The following is a 10,047-nucleotide window of genomic DNA, read 5'->3' as shown; positions in this document are numbered from 1 at the left end:
AGGGGATAGGGCTATATGCTAGATGTCATGGTTTCCATTTTTATATATGCATGATGGACCTAAAAACGGGCCGGCACTGGCTCATGCACTAGCCGGGCCTCGTCACTACGCACAAGACAACCCCTCGGCCTCGCGGCCAGGAGCGTCTATCAAAATCTCTGCCTTCCTAAACATTGCGTTTGTAATACGTTGTAGTCCAACTGATCCTAACCCAATATTACTCCTCAAAGGGAGTCCCTTTCACATAGCCAAATAGGCTCGAATCACATACACATGGGGTTCCTTCTATGGCTGAATGCCGTCCACCCTCTGCGACTCTCCTACACCTCGGGGATTGGACCCTCGATGCGTCGCTCAACATCTAAACATTTCGCACAAACGTCACTCAAGGTACCAAATAAGCGTGTCCAGGAATGTACCATTGTCCTTACTTGATTTCCCCTTTGGGACCCGCGTCTACCTACAGCATGGGTACCTCACTGCCTCTCAATGTAGGTCATGTCCTAATAAACCAATTGCAATGCATGTCCAGGAGCTGGTCACTGATACTTTTTAAATTCTTTTCATGCTCTATGCATTTGGTGGATGCCTAGTGCTCAAACATTTAGCAAACAGTATCGTGCACAAGTGCAAAACCATTCTTTTAATGATTTCCAACTACCGTTCGTGCTTCGTTGCATGGGCTTAGCACCGAGGTGATCCTCGTGCTACTAAGCTCTTAATGTTAATTATCATCCATCCTAAATGCTATGCATAAAAATCAGCAACTTTTCCATCATCTCACACGGCATTTAGACATATTTCAACTTCTCTACCCTTCCCCGTTTAAGTATTGCATCGTTGGATAGGTTTATAGGGTATTTTGACATCATTTTATATGTAGAAAGCGGAAAAAGACACACTAGAACAAGAAAGTGGGGTTGAACTGAGGTAAATCCTCATGCTTCAGTCCCCACAAACATTCACAAACATTGCTCTTATTTATCCTTATTTTTCGAAACCCAAAATGTATTTTTTCCCTATTTTTTAGGGTTTTTCCACCCTTTTCTTGTATTTTCCCTTATTTTCCTGCATTATTTAATTACTGAAAATTCAAAACAGGTTATGGGATGTGGCCCTTAGTTCCTTCTTGCAGAAAAATGAAAGTTTAGTTGGTGTTCCTACTTACTTCCCCATTTTTATGCCAAAAAACCATCATTTTTCCTTGATTTTTCATGATTTGCGTGTTTTAATGTATTATTTTGAACCACAAGATGCATATTTTTCTGATTTTCTGATTATGACCAGCAAGAACTCATGGAAAATAGCAACATGAACAATTTTTAGCCCACATGAACAACATTTCATTAATCAAAAGCCATAAAATCTCAAATTTCCTTTGAAAATTTTAAATTACCGCTTATTTGCGTGTTTCGGGTTTCATGTCCATGGCTGCAAATTTGGAAATCAGCAGCACTTCATGTCCAGCACAATCACCAATCACCATTTCCAGCCCGTGGAGCAATCCGATCCATGCCGGACAAGCCTCCATCATTCTTTCTTCTTCCTTCTTCTTCCCACATGAACTTGCCTTTAGAAGAGAGAGAGGGAGGAGAGAGAAAGACTGAAATCAGAGATCTTCAAAGAGAGCATCATTTGACGGGCGAAGGGCGGCGAAATGACCAGCATACAGAGGGAAATGAGGGCCAATGATCTGCCTGATAGGTTGTATGCAACCTCCATGCCATGATGAAGGAGGAGGAGGCGCATTTTTCGGGCACATCTTGGCACCTCCTCTCTCCACGTTTTTTTCATCTCTTGCATCAAACTTTTCATGTGACATTTAAATTTCTTGGGCTCCCAAAGGTCATGCCCACTTTGGCTAAACTTTGGTCCACCTTTTCAAATCTTGCCCACTTTGTGGAAATTTCCCCGTCCGGACTCGGAATTGAGCTCTGAAAAATCCTGGGCGTCCGGCTTAGCATCCCGCATTGGCCAGTAACTCTTGCCAACCCGCACGACTGTCTGAAAAATTATGAAAAATCAACAAGTGTTGCTCGGGCGCCTTTAAAGCACTTTGACGCTTAAAATCATCCTAGATCAAGCCGCCGCCTTTGACATTGAATATTTTTCCCTTGATATTCATAATTTTTAGCTATTTTTAAGCACTTCCCGTCACCTAAATTCCGCTCTCATTGGCGACCACAGGATAGGGCGACTCAGCCCGTCGAATCCACGAACGTATCTGCACATAAACAACCAAAGAAGCATCAAACTGATACAAAACAATTATATAATAAAACTCAACACAATGCTCCCCCTACCCCTGGACAGAACCAAGGCATGACATCCACAAGGAGTAGGCCTAGCATCATCTAATAGAAGATCCGAAGTAAGTCACGAACCAGCTGCTCCAACACAGCCAAACTAAAAAGAACCTATCAAAGAGGTTGCCCTAAGTGGTAATATGCACTACTTACCAACTAAAGACAGCACAACTAGGAGCTCCCACAAGGCGAGGTCTCCTATAGCCTGATCAAAGAGTATTTTCTTTCTAGTCATTTCTTCTTTTAGGGTTTGTATTAGATGAACAGACTTGGGCATGTAAAAAGGAGGGAGCTGAGCGTAGTGACCCAAGGAGAACAGAGCATCGGCCTCAGGACCTGTCTCGGCACCCAAGAACCTACCAAGCCCTCGCAAGGCGACACTTAATCCTTTTCTAACGCTCACTTTTATTTTCGCTCCAACCTTCCTTGTTTTGGTATTATATTTGGCAAGAAGCCACCCCTAGGAAGACAAGGTATCGGCCCCGGGTCTGATTCGTCCCCAAGAACCTACCAGGCCTTCGCAAGGCAATGATCAACTGCTTATATATTTTCATTTCTTTTCTTTTCTTTGCTAGGGGTTAGAACCCCTTTTTACACGCCTTCGTATTTATATTCATCTTTTAGGATGTATAGAGTTTCTTGGCATCATCATTATTATCTTCTGGCAGGCTTCTCTAACTGCCTCACTACTAACAAGAACTCCTAGAATGGCTGCCTAGCAGGCTAGCAGAATAGGGCCACTAAGACTTCCTTCGAAAACAGGTCTTTCAATGTCTAACAATGTCATTGCAGGAGGCAATGACTACTCCGACCTCCCTCAATCATACTCAACCTAAACCTGGGACTTCATGCCTTGGTTGCCGGTCCCCAACAAAAAGTATCCCCTTGACAAGTACAAATACAAGTATAACAGGAAAGAAAGGTACTTGTAAAGGAGAGGTATCACCTGGATTGGCCACAAGAAGCTTCCATCGATGCCGCGACAAAGGCTCCCTCCAAGCTTGCCTTCAAACCTATCTAGCACAGCACTTAAAATAAAACCCAATTAAACGCACCTGCACTAGACAGGCAAATGGCCCTCTTGGCCTAATGAAACTACACATGACTTTGCTACAAAACTGAATCGGCCCTCTTGGCCTAATGAAATCAAACATACTACGCATAACATCCTCCTGGAAACAACCATGATAGACATCAAAGCATACCATTCCCAGGGGAACAGGGCTTGTAGCCCTAAACTAGGTGCATTAAATTATGACCTATCCCTCCTGCGTATATTGCAAGAGGTGTTCGCATCACATGTCGTCGAATCAGTCTATGGGTCCAAGATAATAAAGGCAGATGAGTCTCGCTTACCCTCTGCATCACCCAGATCAACCATTGTCTGCCAAAGAGGGCATGTTCAGAAAGCATACCCCACAAACGACCGGGTCCTGTCTCACTATCAATAGATATATCGGGACAAGGGCCACAATTAAAGAAGAGGTCCTCTTCATACGCAAAATTAGCCAACGAATCGGCAAACTGATTCCAGTTCCGTGGAATCAGCTGAAAAGACACTCTATCAAATTCGTCTAGCAAGGCTATGGCAGTATGATGGTACATGCAAAGGATGGGGTTTCGCACCATGTATGTCCCATTGAGTTGATTAAAAACCAACTGAGAGTCCCCTTTCACCAATAACTGGCGGATACCACCCTTCTTTGCAATATTCAAACCCATAATCAGGGCTTTGTATTCTGCTATATTATTGGTAAAATTCACCCCGAGATAAGCAGCTAACTTCATGACAATGCGTCGTCGGGGGTCTCAGATGACAACTCCTACACTTCCTTTTTTGCATGGACCCCTAGACGCCCCATCAAAGTACAAGGTGTACGTCCATAAAGGGTTTACATATCCCGCCATCCGGAACTCTACTCGTAATTATGGTAATCGAAATTTAGCATATTCAACGGGTGGACTGTAGGCTCCATCCCTCCATCATCATTGAATTCAACAGGGATGCTCGTTAAAATTTGTAGGTAGTGATAGCAGAAGACCTTAATCTCCCAAATAAATGTCCCGCCTTCTTGCTCAGTCACCTTCTATCCTTTGCTCCACCAAATGAGCTTCCCCTGATGATACCGCTGTTCTAAATATGGGTGTTCTAAATAAGGGATCAGACGACCCATCAACCTCTATCACGATTTCCTTACAGATATTTGATCGATCGCTCCTAGACCTGCAAGGCAGTCATAGTATTAGTGCAATCAGAAATAATAAGGTTTAATCTTATTAAGATTAACCTTATTTTTAAATTCTATCCCCTCAAGGTCAGCTAACAAAACTGTGGATTTATTCTTTCCTATTCTAACGATCCTATAGGGCCCATCCCATTTGGGCTCTAACTTGCCTGGAAATAATTCACGTCGTGCGTCATAATACAGAACAAGCTGCCTTTCTTGAAGGTGTATTTCTTGGCTTTGAGGTCGTGTAGCTGCTTCATTCGGCGCTTCTCCACTTCTTGGTGCAATAAGCTCTGCAACTTAAGCTCATCTAAATGTGCCAGTGTCGTTAAGCGCTCAAAAAGTGCATCTTCATCGCTCAAAGAATGATTGATGGCAAACCAAATAGTCGGCATCTCAATTTCTAAAGGCAAGACACACTCCTCCCCATATACTAACTTGAACGGGGTATGGCCAGTGGCTCGTTTGAAGGTCGTATTGTAGGCCCACAGTGCCACGTATAACTTTTTATCCCAATCCCGTTTCTTTTCCAACACAATTTTGGACAGGATGCCCACAAGCTGCTTGTTGGTACTTTCAACCTGCCCATTGGCTTGCGGATTATATGGGGTTGTCTTGTTATGCTTGATTTGCCACATCTCTGTCAAACCTTTGATCACCTTATTTAGGAAATGGGTTCCGCGGTCCGACATAATTCTTTCTGCGGACCAAACCGGCATATTATCTGCTCTAAAAGGAAACTAGTAGTTTCTTTAGCATGATCTTTCCTTATTGCACGTGCTTCTGACCACTTTGTGAAGTAGTCAGTTGCTACAATGATGTACCTCTTTTGTGTAGTCGATGACGGAGTAATAGGACCCACAAAGTCTATTCCCCACTTCTCAAATGGAAGTATCGCCATAATAGGGGTGAGTGGTCGTTTCCTATTCTCTCGACTATCATGTCGTTGGCAAATATCTCATCGCTTAACATATGCAAACGCATCCTGGAAGATGGCAGGCCACCAATAACCTGCTCTTAAAGCCTTTTGTGCTATAAGCTGTCCAGCAAAATGGCCACCGCAAGTAGAATCATGGCACTCTTCCAAAATGAATGGCACCTCGTCACGCATCACACATCGGCGATAGATGTCATCAATCCCTTGCCGATATAATGTACCTGCGATCAAGGCAAACTTTAACGCTTGCTGCTTAATTTTCATTCTCTCAGCTTTAGATAATTCGAATCCTACCTCTCCCGTCGATAAATAATGCGTTATTGCAGCATACCAAGAGGGAATAGATGCCGTATCTATTTTAAACAACAACTCCATGTCACTACCTTCAGCCACAGATTCTTTCGGCTCCCCAAAGTCCACAAGACATTCCACGATGCCTTGCAACCTTGGTGGCTTACTCTTGATTTCATAATCATATTCCTTCAAAGAGATCAACCACTTTGCTAGACGATCAGGCGGTTGTAGCTTATTCATCAATAATTGAAGCCCCTCCGCCTTCGTATAAAGCACGACTTTCTCATAGAGAATATAATGCCTGAATTTCTTGGTCCCAAAGACCATCGCTAGACACAATTTCTCCATGTAAGTATTATTGATTTCGGATACCCCCAGCTTTCGACTAGCAAAAGCAATCGGGTGGTACCACTTCTCTTCCCAAATTTGGGCTAAACAGCAGCTGATACTATACATGGTGGCTACTGAAAATATATAAAACACCTCACCTCTTTTAGGTGCTTTTAAAACGGGTGCTCTTGCTAGCTCTTGTTTCACATCCTCGAATGCTACCTTACAAGGGTCACCCCATACAAATGAGCAGCTAAAGGACAATAAATTTGTAAGCGGCAACGTCCTTTCTGCTAAGGCGTTGATGAATCTTTGGTAGTAACCAACCGAAGATAGAAAGCTATGAACTTCCTTCGGAGTGCGTGGTGGACCCATGGCAATTATAACTTTAACCTTCTCGGGGTCTGTCGCAATTCCTACCAAACTGACCACATGACCCAGCAATAGCCCATAAGGTACTCCAAAAACACACTTCTGTGGGTTTAGGGCGATGCAAAATTGTCTACAGCGCTCAAAGCATTTTTTAAAATGCTCAACTGCCTCCCTCTCATGGTGGCAGCGCCTAAGTCATCAATAAACACCTTCAACTCTTTGGGGGATATGTCACCGAATGTCTTATCTGTTGTTCGTTGCCACGAACCAGGCGCATTGCATAAACCAAAGGCCATCACATGGTACGCAAAAGTACCGAATACAGTAATAAAAGTTATTTTCAACTTGTCCTCTTCTGCAATTTCCATTTGGTTATATCCTGCAAAGCAATCCATAAACGAATATATCTCCCTACCCGCTAATTGGTCCAAAATCTGGTCAATAAATGGCAACGGGTAGTAGTCCTTAACTGTCTGCTTATTCAGCTCCCTAAAGTCTACACATAAACGGATTTGATTATTCTTCTTCTTTCTAATCACAACTGGCGAACACCATTCTGTGTGTTGCACATGAAAAATCAAACCCGCTTTTTGAAGCTTCTGTAACTCTTCAAACAGGCCGTCCCTTAGTTCGAAAGGCATACGCCTTACTTTCTGCCGTACAGGACGACTGCCCTCTTTCAACGGAATTGTATGAACAGCAAGACTAAGAGGGATGCCTCTCAACTCATCATAACTCCAGGAAAAGATATCACGGAATTCCTGGATCAAGGCCACATAGTCCTCCCTTTCTGCTGTGCTGAGCATAGAACCTAATTTGATTGGCCGCGAATCATCAGGCGTACCAAGGTCTAGCTCGATAACATTTGCATCTCTTATACGCTCTTGGCCCTCTATCGGCTCATTCAAAGTGATTTGATAGATGTCTTCCGTGGTGGATCCCTCTTTGGACTCATCACTCGATGATGTCTCACTGGCAGATAAATCTTCTAATGTCTCCAATTCTGTAGAAGATAGAGGAGCTCTCTCACTCTGCGGGGACTCAGGATAAGCATCAACCACTACACGCTGGGCACCTCTACCGAATATCAGTCGACCAGCAGGTATATCTACTTGGCAATCCGCTTGCAAGATCCAAGGTCGTCCGAGTAATACTTGGTAACTTGGACGCTCTGCAAAACGAATCACCCTAAAGTCCAACAGACATTCTACATTTGCAACATTAACATGGACCTTAGAAATGCAGCCTTCTGGCTGTCTCAAACTATCATCTGCCATTTTGAGAATTGTGGAGGTATCTTTCTGGATCGCAAGACCCAACCTTTCCATCAGTTCAGAACTCATAATGTTAACAGATGATCCCGTGTCGACAATGGCATAATCTACTAATATCCCATCAACATAGGCTACAACCCTTGGGCAATGGTTCTCACCATGCTCGAACCAGTCATTACCAACTCGCGCAATACCCAAAGGTTCTACGATATACCCGGTACGTAGGATCTTTCTAAATTCCTTGCGTACTCTTGGGGAAAGCTTAATAAGCTGTAAGAGATTCACATCCGGCTTGACTTCGCAAAGAGAGCTCGCTAAATCGAATTCATGATAGTTTGATAGAGCTCGCTTTTCACGCCAAACCATCCGCTCTTTAGGTCGCTGAACTGGCTTTAATGCCTCCTTTTTAACTTTCACCTTCTTCTTTGGTGGTTCCTTATTGGCTTTACTTTCTACGGGCTTCAAAGGTCCCCCTTCCATGGCAGGATCCAAAACTTGCGTTCCTTTGTCACCTTATTTAGGGTTTCCGTCGACAGGCTTATCCTTGTCGGCTTCTCTACCCTTTTGACCTCTTGTAAGGACAGCTCGCAGATTAGAGGTTTCAGCATCATTAACGCATACAGCCTCAATCAAACTAACCCCACTACCACTTGGTAGCTCCTCCACTGTAGTCTTTGGTCGTTGAAGTATTTGTTTAGGCCCGTCTTCTCGCTGGGAATCATTTCCTTGCACGCGATGATTAACAGGCCCTGGTTGCCGACTACCTCGTTGGAGGGAACTGATCTTACTCCAGCAAGTAGCTGCTAAATGGCCGGATTTTCCACAAATGTCGCACTTAACATTTGGGCAATTTCTTGGATAGTGCTGCCCACCACACCATTTGCAACTAAACCTCGAAGGTGCACCCTCCTCTGGGTTTCTACTTCCTATCAAATTTTGTTGTTTTTTAAGGAAGTTGACATCAACGGTTATTTGTCGATACTGCTTCGTAATCATGTCGGTATAATGCTTCATCATGTCCTTAACCTCGCCAAGAACATTGGAAGAACTCGACTCATAGCCTTGGTCATTACCTTGTCGTTCCATTGGCCTAACAATTCGATTAGGCACTGGTTGTTGAGCCACAGGCATGGTATTAGAATTGACCGTCTGGCCTCCACCACTTGGAGCCATTTGACTGCCCGTAGGCATCGACATGTTAGGGGGAGCTGGTAATAAAGGCACATTCTGCATCATGCTCCCTCTCCCATTAGGGTTAGCCATCGCTATCCCTTGGCCACTACTGCCATTGGCCATTTCCACATTATTTCCCAACACTAAACCCATATTCGAATTGCCTCGAGAAGCATTGGCCGCTTGTAGTCGGGATTCCACCTCTTGTGCTCGTGTAATGGCAGTATCTATATCCCCCAAGGGAACACTACTCAACTACAATTGGATATTAAAGTCCAAACCATGTAGGAAATATTGCAATTGGGCAACTGTGGGGATAGGAATAGAGGTGTCCAACTTACGGAAAACCTCTTTTATCTTCTTCGCATAAGCACGAATATCCTCGTGTGGTTCTTGGCGGGTCACGTTGAGTACACGCAACCAATATTGCCCACCCCTTTTAGGGCAAACTCCCTTCGAAAAGCTCCATAAAATGCATCAATGTTCAATATGGTTCCGGCTTCTAAACCATGATACCATATAGCGGCTCTTCCTTTGAGAGTCATATTGAAGAACATCATTAAATGTCCTTCTTCTTGAATGCAGCAGTTGAACATCAGCTTTTGAAACTCCCTAATGTGGAGTTCCGCAACTTCCTCAACTAACCCATTAAAAATGGGTAGCGGGTAACCTAGAGCCGACAAATCCGTTGTTCCTGCTGGAATTGCAATAGGCTGCGCCATGACAAGGATTGGATTTTCACTAGGAATAGGGGACGGTGGGGTTACACCTCCCGTACTTGACGTAGACTGGCTTACAGAAGGAAGGGGAGCACTAGAGCTTCCACCTTCTCCTAACTTACTGCTTATGGCCCCAAGACCACTAGATCCACTCCCTCATAAGGGTTCAGCACCGCTACGCTTAGGGGAATATCTCCTAAAAATTTCAGCACGTCGCCTAGCTCTTTCGTCTCTTTCTTGCTTTTAGATTTCTGCTAGACAATGCTTATCAATAAATAACGGATCAATCTCAGTATCCTTTGACATAAACTGTTAGTTGGTCCCTAAACAACCAGGATTTGAGAACCGCCACTTTTAAGCGGCTCCCGACAGATGCACCACTGATGGACCTAAAAACGGGCCGACACTGGCTCA

This window comes from Lygodium microphyllum, chromosome 4 (assembly GCF_053477565.2).
Source record: "Lygodium microphyllum isolate KBCC chromosome 4, Lygodium_microphyllum_v1.1.10, whole genome shotgun sequence".
Lineage (NCBI taxonomy): Eukaryota > Viridiplantae > Streptophyta > Polypodiopsida > Schizaeales > Lygodiaceae > Lygodium > Lygodium microphyllum.
This window is presented reverse-complemented; position numbering follows the sequence as displayed.